This window comes from Ovis aries, chromosome 16 (assembly GCF_016772045.2).
Source record: "Ovis aries strain OAR_USU_Benz2616 breed Rambouillet chromosome 16, ARS-UI_Ramb_v3.0, whole genome shotgun sequence".
Taxonomy (NCBI): Eukaryota; Metazoa; Chordata; class Mammalia; order Artiodactyla; family Bovidae; genus Ovis; species Ovis aries.
Window position 1 is genome coordinate 2,459,848 of NC_056069.1, and position 14,697 is coordinate 2,474,544.

Below are 14,697 nucleotides of genomic sequence, written 5' to 3' on the forward strand. Positions count from 1 at the left end.
TCTGAGCACACAGCCCCAGGACACAAACTCGAGAGGGCAGGTACCCAGCCCAGGGGCTGGCAGCTGTTACCCAGGCCCCTGCCCTGCAATTCCCAGAATCTACTGGGCAAAAGGTTTCAAACCACAGACAGCAAATCTGAGAAGCCAGGAAAGACCATCTCGGTATGTTTGGAGACATTTCTTCTTCACTTAATCTCTCTGGGCTGGCAGAGAAGTCTGGGATGGGAAATGAGTTTCTTTTTGCTGACGGAGGGGAGGGAGGAGGAGTGGAAGCTCTAAGGGGTGGGGCTCATCAGCAGCTGGAGGGGCTGGCATTTCCAACCCGCCCAGCAGCCAAAACCCTCAGCCTTTGACAACTGTGTACTGTGTGACCCCAGGCAGGTCACGATGCCTCTCTGAGCCTCTTGGGGTTTTTAAACCTTACTTTGTACAGAGTAGTGATAAGAGTTAGAAATGGTGGAGATTTGGGGCAGGAAAAGAGAAACTCACCTTTTAAAGACCAACCAAGGAGAAGCGGGCAGCAGTGAGAGCTTCACGGCTGTTTCCAGCTGGCCAGATCTAAGAAGAGCCTGCTTGGCCCAGTGACCTCCCGGTGGTCAAACTGTACAGTTTGGGCGCATGGGCAGAGATTTGTTCCCATCAATAGAAGAGACAAGTGAGAAATAACATTTGAAGGCAAAAACATAACTTCTCTCTACTCTTTCATCCTTAAAGTGGTTGTTGGAAGGATTAAAAAGCAGTGACAAAAATAAACACGAGCATAGGGCCTTCCCTAAGTATCAGGAATGATCCTAGCGTCTCTGCTCCTCAGTTTACTCAACGGTCAGTTGAAGAAACTGAATCTGAAGCTCAGAAGCCTTAAATTGCTCTTCCACAGTTGGCTGCTCTAAGTGCGGGCTGCATGGATGCATGCATGCGCGTGCGCGCTCAGTCGCATCCGACTCTCTGCAGCCCCGTGGACTGTAGCCCGCCAGGCTCCTCTGTCCATGGGATTCTCCAGGCAAGAATACTGGAGTGGGCTGCCATTTCCTATTCCAGAGGACCTCCCCGACTCAGGGACAGAACCCAGGTCTCTTGCACTGGCAGGCGGACTCTTCACCACTGAGCCACCTGGGGGTTCCCCAAGTGCAGGAGCCAGCGTCAAAGCAGGTCCTGCCAGATTACAGAGCTGGGGCTCTCTCTGCTGAGCCTGGCTCTCTCTCCTGAGCCTGGTGCTGCTTTAAGACCTGAAAGCTCACTTCTGTTGTGCAGACACTCGCCACTTGATATTTTAGAGCTCCTGGGGAGGTGGGCACAGCTCAGCCCTGCCAACTGTAAGAGTTCTGGACCCTCCTCACTTCTGCCTCTGTTGCTATGAGGCAACCAGCTTATCGGGCCATAAAACGAGAGCAGTGCTCAGGCCCCTAAACTCTCCCCAGCAGTGAGCTCCCTTCCCCCACCCCTTTTCGTAATTGAATCCTATTAACAGGAGAGTAAATCGTCTGTTTAACGGGCACCATAGCCAAGGGGGTGTCTAAAGGCCTCAGACCTTGCAGATGCAGCATTGGCGGTGAAGGACATGGCCAAGAATGAATCCCAGAGGGGTGATTTTCCAAGATGGTCCTGGCCCACGCAGGAGCCAGAAGATTCCTGCCTGTGATCTAGTGCAAAAATCCTTCTTTCTCCTTTCGGGGAGAGACCCTCAGTACAACAGACAGTCTTTTAAAAGTATGGCTAAAGGGCTACATGCTTGTAACTGACTAAAGGTATTAAGAGTTACACATTTGGACTTTATAAGCAAACAAGCCTTCTTCCCAAGTATTCTCCCCTTGGAAAATGGGAACAGACAGGGGCTGGTATATCTTTCTGCTGCATCGAAGCAAACTCTTGCCAAAATGCTTTGACATGCCTGTCTCTTGAGGGTATGCGGGTGGAAACCCTGCTCCCTGGCTGGCTGTGGGGTTCGTGTGGGGCAGATGATTGTAGGAGGAAGGAAGGAAACAACGATGTTACACTGATAAAGACTGGTGTTCTGCGTTGGCACAGAGGGTTAGAGATCACAAAACTGCTTGCCTGACTTCAAACTTCCAAAAACCCCATAACGTAATAAGCACTGCAGGCTCACAGTCATATTCAGGTAGAGCTCGTCCTACCCCTTTTATAGAGGGGAGGGTGGTTGTTGAGGTTCAGAGACGTTAAATATACTGCCCAAGGCAAGTGGTTGGCCTCTCTGAGCCTCAGTTGGTCCACCTCTAGAATGGAGATATGTATGGTGAGTCCCTCAGTGGTTTTTGAGGAATAAGAGATCATCTAAGCTGCCTGACGTGCAACGTGGCAGATTGCGTTTTCCCAGGACGGTACACCAACACACATCCCGTCCTGTGCACTCTGCTCTGAGCGTGCCACGAACACACCTCCATCAAGAGGGTGCTTCTTTGTCCTCCCCCCTTCAATCTGGCAGAGATTGTAACTGCCTTGCCAACAGAGTGTGCTGGAAGTGGCACTGTGATTCCCAAGATTAAGTGGTAAACAGGGGGGCGGGTTTCACTGGACGCTCTCTCTCGACACTCTTCTCGGTGAAGAAGCCAAGCGGCCACGCTTAGGAGTTCCAGCTGACAGCGCAACTCATTTCTCGGCCAACGGACAGCACCTCCCAAATGTGTGTGTGCAGGAGCCTGCAGACGACTCCAGGCCCCAGACTTCAAGTCCCCCAGCTGAGGCCTCGGACATCACCCACCCCTCCTGTACCCTCTAGGAATTCTCCATCCACAAAATACATGAACACATTAAATGGTTGCTTTATGCCCCTGTGTTTTGAGAAGATTTGTAATGCAGCCATAATAACTGGAACAAGCTGGGAGTGACTTAGAAAGGGAACTGTTATTGTTGCTGGTGATGGTGGTATTGCAGAACCGAGAATTAAGCAGACTGAGACTGTTGTGTGGCGTTCCTCTGTGAACTCCTCTATGAAGTTACTCACTGCCGCACAAAAAGAGCAGAAGGGCAGCAGCATAGGAGAGCATTTCCACTCATCAGGCATCCACTATGTGCCAGGACAGAGCCACATTCGTATGCAAATATACGCACACACGCATATACACACACATACATGCACAAACACACATGCACACACATTCACATTCAGGCAGGAATTCTGGAGAGGGCGGCCTTTCCCTCCTGCAGGGGACCTTCCCAACCCAGGGGTCGAACCCAGGTCTCCCACACTGCAGGCGGATTCTCCAGTCTGATCCACCTGGGAAGCCCCATGTGCAAACACATTCCTGTATATCTACACACATAAACATACATACGTATATATGCACGTGTGCAGGGCCTTCCCTGGTGGCTCAGACAGCAAAGAATCTGCCTGCAATGTAGGAGACCTCGGTTTGATTCCTGGGTCAGGAAGAGCCCCTGGAGAAGGAAGTGGCAACCCATTCCAGTATTCCTGCCTGAGAAATCCCATGGACAGAGGAGCCTGGCGCGTCACAAGAAGCTGGATACAACTGAGCGACTAGGATGCACACGTGCAACTGTGTGCTCATACGTGTGCACATACGCACATGTCCATATGCACACACACGCATACATAGGCATACAGGAACACACATATGCATACAGACAGGCACACACGCGCATGCGTATACGTTTACACCTGTACGCATATACATAGGCGCGCGCACACACACACTCCTCTGGGCAATGCTCACAGGAGGCCTTCTCATCTCGCTTGCCCAAGGGCACTCCCCCAGCACGTGAGGTGATGCCGCGGGATGTACGCCTGGCTCCACAACCCGGCCTTGGCCCCACAGCTCCCCCGGATGTGCACCTGGCTCCACAACCCGGCCTTGGCCCCACAGCTCCCCCAGGCTCCCTCGAGGACCAGCGTTTTTCATGACGTCTGCTTCAGGGCTTTACAGACCCCTTCTCCCCCATCTGTAGCCCTGTCTGGATTGTGCATCCGCTCACGTATTCAAACCCTGGTGGATCAATGTCTGTTCTCTGCCGCCACTTGGAATAATAAGCCCCATAAATCAAACTGGCAGCCCGTGTCCTGAGCCCCTGCTGAGGGTGTGTCACTGGCTGAGTGCTACGGAGGAGGGTGTGAGTGACTCTCAGCCCTGGCTGAGCCTCTGGCTCACAAATATTTGAGGACCTGCTGCGCAGAGGTTCTGGATCTGACACTGTGCTGAGGTGGTCAGACTGAGCCCCTCCCCGGTGGGGGAGCAAGGGAGGGTTTTAGCACTGCGAAAAATCACCACAGAAAAGAAAAAGTGATATATTTTAAGGGAGAGAGAATAATGAGGAGCAGAAGAAATCACAACAAAAGATTTTTCTACGGAGTTGAGAAGACAAAGTACAAACCCGGGACGATTAAGGGCTAGAATTCAAAGCAACTGACAAGGCGAGTCCCGAGGGGAACAGGATGGGTGAGTGACAATACACCGCGCTCCTTTTTCCTCTGAGTCTTCCAGCGACGTTTCCCCCTCGCCTCACTGTTCTTGTTTAGAGACAAGGTGTTCTAGCCTGCATCATTGTAAGCAGTTTGCGAAGCTCCGTGAAACAAGGAGGAGCTTCCTTGAAGAGCCCTGCCGTCTGTCTGAGCAGTCAGGTTGGGGAGGGGTTATGCCGCTTTCTTTCTGTGAAATCACCTAAGCTCACCATGGACAAGATGGACAACACAGAGGGGCGGGAGGAAGATAAGGCATAGAGATAAGCCTGCCACACCACTCGCCACGAGGAGGGAACTGCTGGTGCAGGGAGGCAGCGCGCCTGCTTTCAGACACTCATGGAGGGGTGCAGGCGCTCTCCCTCCGGGGGCGCGGCGCCCCGCCCCACCTGCTGCTGAGCTCTTCCTTTCCGAGGCTCCCAGTGCGCTGCCCTCACCTCACCTCCTGCGCCCTTAGCCATGCCCCTCCCCTCTGGGGCCAGGTCAGCGCTCTGATTCAGCACAGGCAGAGAGCTGTCTGCACCTCCTGCAGAGCGCCGCCGGCACCGCCGCCACAGCACTTCCTCTCTCTGAACTTCGCATGTATTCATGCGCCTTCTCCTTTGACAGGCCTCCCCATGGGGATGTAAGCTTTCTGAGACCCAGGGCAAGAATGCTTCCTACTCACTGTCACATCTCTAACACTCAAGTAAATACAGAATCTTGGGGGGTTTCTGTTATTTGGCTTCAAAAAAAAAAAAACCCTTACTTTAAAAAGTTGGTTTTACCATCTTAGCCATTTTTTTAGTGTACAGTCAGTAGAGTTAACTAGATTGTTATGGCCATAAAACAGACCTCTATAACTTTTTCATCTTGGAAAATTGAAATGTTGTTTTTCAGTCGCTCAGCTGTGTCCGACTCTTTGCAACCCTATGGACTACAGCACACCAGGCTTCCCTGTCCTTCCCCATCTCCCGGAATTTGCTCAAACTCATGTCCACTGAGTCAGCGACGCCATGCAACCATCTCACTCTCTGACCCTCCTTCTCCTGCCCTCAGTCTTTCCCAGAATCAGGGTCTTTTCCAGTGAGTCCTCTCCTTGCGTCAATTGAAACGTGATACCCATTAAAGAACCCCGGTTCTCTGGCTCTCCCAGATCAGGGCAACCACCATTCTACTTTCTGTTTCTATGAGTGTGATTCCTTTAGATAGTTCGTCTAAACAGAATCATGCAGTAATTGTCCTCTTGTGTCTGGCTTATTTCATTTAGAATAATGTCCTCAAGGTTCATTTATATTGTAGCATCGATGAGAAAAAAAAAAATCTTGCTTTTCACTATGGCACAATATTATAATCATTTTACCATACCATAAGACTTTTTAAAAAAGGTTGTACAGTATTCCATTGAATGAGTAAACCGTAATATATTTAACTATGCCTTTGCTGGATGTTTAGAAATGGTGCGCGTTTGCCTGTTTGATGGAACTCAGAGTCGCCCTCTGCTGGTCCACAGATGTATTTCACCTTGACCCTCACCCAAAGTGGCAACGTCATTTTTCCTAAACTGATAGGTACAGAGGAGGCTGGATCTATAAGGACACAGTTTAGGAATCAGAACTTGGGGAGAGAAAAGAGAGAGCCGTAGAAGTGGAAGATGGCAGCCGGCTGTGAGTTTCCTAGCCCTGCCTCAGCCTGATTCAAGACTGCGAGGGGGAGGGGAAGAGAGAGAGGTGGATGTAGGCGGATGGAGCTCTTTGTATGCCATAACTGTGTGACTCAGGCTCAGGAGTGATAAGAACAGAGGGCTCCGAGTGACTCAGTGGCCCTCTGGAAAGGGAATCTACATCATCGCTGACAGCAGCTGCAGCAGAGGCAGGGCCCAAGACTCCAGGTCCAGCCAGAGTCCCCCCGGCAAGGCAGGGCCCTGGAGTGCTGAGCTTCTGTCAGCCAGTTGTTAAACTACAGGAAGCTGGTCACAGCCCCGGTGCGGGTATTTCTCCCATGGAGGTCTACAAACACTGCAAATAAGGGCTTTTGCTTTTTGGAGAGCTGGTTTCCCAGCACACCACTTCAGAGGAGGTTGGGAGATTTGAGGAGGTTTTAGGGACTAGGGAAACACAGGGGGTGCAGTACCCTGGGGCCAAGGTGGGCTGGGGCAGGGAAAGGGGGGCTGTGCCAGCATCAGAAATAGAGTTCCCTTGAGAGGGGCTGCCTCCAACCAGAGACCCTTAAGGGGGCAGCTGGGGAATGAAGAGCTGACCTCACTGTCCAGAGACCGGTCTTCTGAGCTTCACAGCCCCGCTGGCTGAATCCAGTTGGTAGAGGAGATACAGCCCTTTGGTCAGCCTCCAGGGTGCGGAACAGTCTGGAGAAGAGTGGGAGTCGGTCTGGGGCTCACATGGGAGGGTTCGAGGCCGTCTCCCTTAGGTGGCTTTTGGGCAGAAGAAGAGCAAGCAGGTTGAAGCAGAGTACTTGAGCACATGCGGGGCCCGCTGAAAACCCCAGAAATGCCTGTGGGGCCTCTGAGCTGAAACTTCAGTATCTCACAGTGAGTGCTACTCATTTGCACCCTCTGGTTGATGAGATCTCACTTAATACTCTTTGTGTATGATTTCTTTCCCGCTTCCATTTCCCTAGGATAAAGACCAGGCCTCCAAGCAAAAATTCTAGAGCAAAGGGTTTCTACATTTTCAAAGATTTTGATATTTATGGTATTCTTTTTTCCAGAACATTTTTGCCAATTGATAAATGTGTATACATCAGCATGACTGATTGCACGCGTTTTCACCAGTACTTGGCACTATTAAATTTAGCAATAGTCGCCTCTCGGCTAGGTGAAAAATCTTTAGTCCCAGTTTTAATTTGCTTTGCTTAAATGACCAGCAAGGTTGAACTGTTCTTTGCATGCTTATTGGAAATGAAAAGTTTATTTGTCCCAAATTTCCTTTTCTAAAGACTTGAAAGAAAAGAACCCGTGAAAGCAGTTAGCACAGCACCCAGCACGTAACGAGCTCCTGTCACTGTCTGTTTACAGTTCACACCTTCCCAGTCACCGATGGTGCATCCACGGCTTTTCCCCTGAGTGTGGTCGGGGTGAACGGGATGTCTGGACTTTTCTCCTGGCAAGATTCAGGGCCTCACTCTGCATCAGCTGTTCTCAGTGACACCTGTCAGGACGGAGCCCAAAGACTGAATGACATTCTCTCACCCAGTCTTCTGCCCCCTGCATGGCAGAGGTTTCGAGGCTGTAAACAGATTATCCCCACCTCTTTGCTGAGTTATAGATTGTCAGAGCCTCCAAGGGCCCTTAGAGACCATCTAGGTCATCAGCTTTCTGTGTGTATAAGGCTTTCCATTTGCAAACTAGTGGAGGCAAACTAGATTTTAGAGAATCTGATAAATACAGAAAGATGAAAATAGAGGCAATCAAGGTCCAGCATCCTAGAAAAAAAGCCACTGTTCAAAATATTGGTGTATTCTAGCCTATGGATAGATGCAAATGCTCCCAAAAAATAAATTTACGAACACACTGTATAACTTTAAATAAGTTCTGCTTGTTTTAAATAGAAACATTTTCCCTTTTATGTAATATTTTACAAAATGATCTTGCATGTGTATAATTGTTCATCGTGCAAATATGCCATAAAGTGTTTATTTTCTTATTAGGAGAAATTTAAACTAATTTCAAGATTTTGTCACTATTTACTAATTCTCCAAAGATGATCTTTGAACTTTAATCTTTGCTTATTTCTCTGATTCTTCTGAAAGATTTCTAAAAGCAGGGATCAGGGTCAAAGAATATTAGGCTTTTAAAATCCTCTCTTTTTCTGGAAGCGTAGGATCCAATAAAATTCGAACTTCCCTTCTATTGCTAAGATATATGGACTCAGAGAGGTGAAGTGACTTACCCAAAGCCACACAACTTTGATGGAGTAGGAACTGGAACTTTCTCTACAGCCTCTGGTAAATATCAGAAAACCTAGCCTGGAGCCCAGGCCTCCTCACTCCCAAGCTGTGAGCTTACCTCACTCCTCTACCAAACATTATTTCTCTACCCATAAAGAGCACTAACACATGTCAGACACTGAGCTGAGTACCTGAAATCTAGTATCTCATTTGATCCTGACCCTACAAAGTAAGTATTGTCATTACCCTCCTTTTATAGATGGGGACACTGAGGCAGAGACGGTGTCTGAAACAAGCGGAGACCTACATGTCGGAGGTCACAGTGCTGGCAATCGACAGAACCTCCTGTCTGAGCAGCACGGCCCGATCGAACTTTCTGTGATGACGGAAATGTTCCGTAAATTGCAGTCATCCGATGCAGTTGAGTTGTGGGACTAAGTTTTTAAAATTTTATTTCATTGTAAAGAATTTAAATTTAAATAGCTACACCTGACGGATGCTACCTTACTGGACAGACAGTAAGCTTCTGGCCCGGAGAAGGCAATGGCACCCCACTCCAGTACTGTTGCCTGGATAATCCATGGACGGAGGAGCCTGGTGGGCTGCAGTCCATGGGGTCACTAAGAGTCAGACACGACTGAGCGACTTCACTTTCACTTTTCACTTTCATGCAATGGAGAAGGAAATGGCAACCCACTCCAGTGTCCTTGCCTGGAGAATCCCAGGGACGGAGAAGCCTGGTGGGCTGCCGTCTATGGGGTCGCACAGAGTCGGACACGACTGAAGCGACTTAGCAGCAGCAACAGCAGCAGCAGGGAGCTTCTGGCCTCCCCGCTCAGTCTGCGTTACCTATTTTGCTGCCTCACACTGATCCTACGAGAGGTCTCCTGAACTCCTCTGGACCTCGGCCTGGGGAGGGATTCAGGGTGGCCTTCCTGAAGGCCCAGGGATCACACCCCTTCTGCCTGAGGCTGGTTTTCAGGTTGCCCCAGGCAGATGGTCCCAGGAGCTGCTTCCACAGGCATTTAAAAAGAGACACTGCAGAGAAAGGCTTTTTCATGTTTTGGTTACACATTAATGAAAACGCCTGCTCCCAGGTCTGCATTTAATCTCAGTACCAATACCGTTATGACCGAGAAGCTTCTCCCAGCATTAACAATACAGATGTGAACTCTGCCGGCTCCCAGGGGACACAAGCTTCCAGAAGACCCTGTCTCTAAGGAGGGAACTGTGGAGGCGTTATGGGCTGATTCTCTTCCCGTCACCATCTTCTGGGTGCTTCTTCATGCTGGGCCCTGTGCTAAGCCCTGGGCATATCTCACCATATTCGTTTCCTTGGGTTGTTATAACTCATGACCACAAACTGGGTGGGTGGCTTAAAGCCGCAGAAATTTATTCTCTCACAGTTCTGGAGGCTAGAAATCCAAAATCAAAGGGTCAGCAGGGCCCTATTCCCTAGGAACGAGGGAGGAAAGGGACAGGCCGAGCTGACTCCATCTTGAAAAAGAAGGAAACTCATCTTGCACTTTCAGTGAGCTTTGGGCTGTGTGCCTGGTAGCCATGGCGATAACATACCCACAGCCAAACTGGCCTCCCGGACTGATGAACACCAGATTCCATACCAAGATTTCCTGTCACCAAAAAGAATGTGATAATCCCCTATGTAGTCAGTCACCCTTGTAATCTGTGTGGCACCCACTGGTGTAGGCTACAGTGTATAACCAGCTGACCCTTCTGATCATGAATCACGGCTGTAACCCGATCGTATCTCCCTTTAACACTTTCCAGGCTAGGTTTAAGGAATCTGGGGATGTGGGCTTGAGCCGTACACTTAAGGTATATAAGGTTTTCAAGGAAGTCGGTCAGGGGCCCTGGCTAAGGAGGAAACCGCCTCGGACCCGCGGTGTCATAAACTGCTCTCCACTATCCACGCTGTCCTTCTGAATGAGTGTTTCCTGGAGCGTTTGGCCATAACAGGAAGGCCGCGTGGAGGAATCTGTTCTTTGCCTCTTCCAGCTGCTCCAGGCTTTCCTTGGTTTGTGGCTATCTCACTCCAATCTCTGCCTCTTATCTTCACATGACCATCTCCTGGTCTATCTGTGGCTTATAAAACTCTCCTGCTTTATAAAGACAGTCATCAGGACTTCCCCGGTGGCCCAATGGTTAAGAATTCGCCTTGCAACGTAGAGGACTCGGGTTGGAGAACCAAGATCTCACATGCCGTGGAGTAGCTAAGCCCCCGCACCACAACGGGGCTTAAGATCGATCCAAAGCAGTCTAATAAATAATAAACAAATATTATTTAAAAAAATAAAGACAGTCATCAATGGATTTAGGGCCCACACATGTAACAGGTAATCCAGGATGACCTCAAGATCCTTAAGGACAACTACAGAGACCCTTTTACCTCATAAGGCCACATTCCCAGTATCCTAGGGTTTGGACATAGATATATCAATGCAGGGCAGGAGTAATATTCAAGCCATTACATTCATTTTATTTAATCTATTGAACAACCCCAAGACAGAGGTGAAGTAGCCAGGATAAATTAACTGCTGCAACAACCTCAAGATCTTAATGGCTTTTACCGATAACAGTACATTTTTTATCTTTGGAAAGTCCAACATGCGTGCTTCTGATTGCATGGCTCTTCCCTAGGTGTGCTGAAGAACAATGGAGGAGGCTGCAAATAAGAAGAGAGTTTATATGGTGGTTCTTCTGGTCGAGTCCGGGCTTGGCTGATGCTAACATCACTCGTGTTACCTGATGTCAGTGCCCCCCTGGAAGGCCTCTCTATAGCCCACTTAGTTGGCTCTCCCCATAGCTGGCTGGCTATCAGCTGCGGTGACAGGGGGTGACTGCGTTTCTTAGTGGATTCAATGAGCCTTTTCTTATGGTGCTGGTTCCAAGAGCAATGGGAAAAGCAGAAGCTGCAAACATTCTCAAGGCCCAGGGTGAGTGCTTGTGCTATCTCATTTATTCCATATTCTATTAGTCCAAGCTTATAAAAAACCAGCCCAGATTCAAGGAGGAATTCCACAGACAGAGGAGCCTGGTAGGCAGCAGTCCGTGGGGTCGCAGAGGCATCACAGCTGAGCAGCCGCGTCGCCACTGCCTGCTGGCGCTGTGCGAGCCCCGTGTCTTCTCATGGCCTCCCGGGTCCAGCACGCGCTGGCCCTAGTTCAGTCTTTCCCATGTTGCTCCCCACTCCCCACCAGGCCCCTAATCCCACTAACTGAAGTCTGCTCAAGTCCTCCAGAGCCCTGCTCGTGAACCCAGCATCTAGTAACTATTGCTAGTCATGCTCACCTCCTCACATCCCTTCAAGCACCAACTTAAAAACCACCTCCTCCAGGAAGACTTCTCCTACCGCTCCCCAGAAAGGAGGGGAGCCCTCCTCTGGGCTCTCACAGAGCCCACATTCCCTCTTCCACAGACCCCAGCCTGGGCTGAAACTGCTGGCTGCGCTGTCTCCATTACAGACTGTGACATGTGGAGTCTTGCTCCCTGCACTGTCGGATGCTATAGGGAAAGCCTGTTCTAAGACATCCAATTCTCCTCCTGTTATGATGGGGTGCCAGGTGGGACCCAGTCCTGGGGGTGAGACACAGCCCTTTAATGGGCTCCAGGACCCACCCCTTTCTGCCTCTGTCTTCCACTCAGCCTCTCCTGCCCGGATTGTGAGACCCACTTCCAGGCTGCCTCCTCCCAGGTCTCTTTGGCTTCCCTCAATCTGAAGCAGCTTTCTCCTCCAACCAGTGATTCACAGAGACTTTTCTGAAGAGCAACAGTCCTGCATAAAATGGTTCGTTGGTTGGAAGTTTTGGGAAACACTGTCTAATAACCTATTTCTTTGATTTCCACCTACTAATGCTTTGGAAATGAGCACCTGCCTTACAAATGTGAAAAATTTTATTCTCTGGGAAAGTTATTATGGAATAAATGGGGCATCTTACTACTGATGACATCTCGTAATGAAGGAAACGTGGTGTAGAGCGTGTCATGCGGGTTAGGAGAGTAAAGTTCCTGACAAGTCCTGCAGCCAAGGAACAAATTAGCATCACTGGGTCCCATGCTTCACAAATGGAAACTGACTCTTGGATATTTTTTAAAAGATATGGTAACACTTTAACAAACTACACTTCTATAAAATGCATTTTGGAAAGAATTTCCCCAAATATTTTTCGTTTATGGAAATTTTAGGATTTACCTTGTGTTGTTTCCTCGATCATTTCACATTTGCTAATCTTGCCTTCTTGCCTAGATCACACACAATCTTCATAGAAATCACTCATAAGAATAGTGACGACCCAAAATTACACTGTTGCTCAGCATACTGCCTCATCCTCAGCAAGGCAGTGAAGAGCGACCATCAGCAGGAGGGAGGTGCCCCTTCAAAGGCAAGGGCTTTGTTGAATCACCACTTGTTTGGCTGCATAACTTAAGGCAAGTTCCTTAATCATTCTGACCCTTGGTTTTCCCATCTGTAAACTGGAAGAACAGTGTCTAGCTTCTAGGGTAGATTAGGGGAGAAAATACAGGGAAAGCTCTTGCAACCACTCAAGAGATAAGAGCTCAGATGCTAGCTGCTGCCGTCATTTGGTTGTTATCCTCATCTTGAAATCCCCCAGCATTAATTGGAGGTATTAATTGGAGGAGGAAATTGTTAGATGAAAGATGGTTACTGGGTGACGGAAGGAGATTGGAATTATTAGCCGGCACACAGCAGCTTGTGGAAGAGTCACCAGCTGGTGGGGCTTCCGTGGAATAGGCGGTCACTGTGGAGAGGCATGAGTCAATTGCTGTGAGCTCACTTGTTATTCTTCCAGGCATCTGCAGGGCTCAGCCAGACCCTCATCTATAACCTGCTCTCGCCCAAAGCTGAAAGAATGAGCTCTTTGTCATGTAACACAATAGGATCAAGTGTGTGAGCAGAATTATTTTGTGCCCAAACTCCAAGAGTACAGGAGGCCCTGGCAAAACCACCTTTGTCCCCAAGTGATGACCCCAGGCCTGCCATGGGGACCCGCCAAGGAAAAAGCAGTAAAATCCCAAATGTTTTGGTTTGGTTTGCTGCTTATTATTGGGGCAAAGGAAAATTGGTATTTTCTCTCTCTTTTGAATTGGAGTATAATTACTTCACAACGGTGTGATAATTTCTGCTGTGCCATAATGGGGATCAGCTTTTGTGTACATACGATCCCTCCCTCCTGAGCCTCCCGTTCACCGCCCCCATCCCGCCCCTCTAGGTCTTCAGAGAGCACTGAGCTGAGCTCCCTGTGTGGTACAGCAGCTCCCGCTAGCTAGTTGCTCCACACTTGGTGGTGTATCTATATATCCATGCTACACTCTCGATTCGTCCCAGCCTCTCCTTCCCTCACTCTGTCCACAGGTCTTTTCCCTACATCTGTGCCTCTATTTCTGCCTGCAAATAGGTCCATCTGTACCAGAAATATTGTATTGCCACTGCCCCCGGCTTCTTGAAGAATGCATTCACCGCTCTCACCACAGCTCTTGTCAAAAGGCTCCACTGAGAGAAAGAAGCAGACTAAAGCTTTGCTCAGCCTGTGGGGCTCTGTGTGAGAATTTTAAATAAAGATGAAGGTGATATGGGGAGAGTCTGGCTGCTCTGAAACGTTCACTCCCGGAACATCTGGGCTCCGGAAGGCGAGTGAGCCTAATCTCTAACAGTGCACCCTGCCCAGGACGCACAGGAAAGGGTTGGCAGAGGGGCCCCAGGGGGTGGCTGGTGAGGCGAGAAGGTTTTGAGGCATGAGCTACCCGCACAGCCAAAGAGATAGAGGCGCAGAGCGGGGCGAGCCTGTGCTCTAGGCAGCCAGCAATCACGACTCTGCTCATCTTTAGACTCAGCGCTGTCGCTAACACACCCAGGTCGCCCAGGTCAGGTGAGAGGCAGGTCATACACCCTAGTCCATCTGCTGCTCAAGACCATGCCATTCCTTTCCCACCATGTCATCTCCTGGAGCTGACATCTCAAACCGGATGGCATTATTCAGTGACCCCCTTGATAGGGAGCAGGTTCCTAGCCCATACAAATCATTATGGAGACTCTCTGAGGACCTGCCTTCAGGGTCTTGAGACCCCAGTGGGTCATCCTTAGGATTTAGAATCTAGGTCCTCAAGGCATACATCAATTTCCCTGCCCCACTGTTCTTAGCAAACCTGCAACATTAAGCCAGTCTCCATCCTCTTAAATCCCCACCCACTTTTTTCTCAGCTCCGGTGACTCGGGGATAAAAGAGCCCCGGGGCTGAGCTGGGCAGGGCGCAGACAGGCAGCTGTTATGCACACAGATGTCAGACCGGCCTCTGCCACCAGAGCCACCGGGGGGCAGAGGCGGGCGGGTTATGCCCTGAGCGAGG

General features: G+C 49.6%; 1 protein-coding gene and 1 long non-coding RNA gene across 2 annotated transcripts in view; both read left to right on the forward strand.

Annotated features, from left to right (window-relative positions):
- Positions 1–14,697, forward strand: part of KCNIP1 (potassium voltage-gated channel interacting protein 1) — a 422,953-nt gene that overhangs the window by 34,632 nt on the left and 373,624 nt on the right. The gene's annotated exons all lie outside the window — the stretch shown is intronic.
- On the forward strand, positions 5–13,928 carry LOC106991656 (uncharacterized). Its single transcript, XR_001435857.3, has 3 exons — positions 5–162; positions 10,973–11,268; positions 11,978–13,928. It is a non-coding gene; the product is annotated as an uncharacterized LOC106991656 (long non-coding RNA).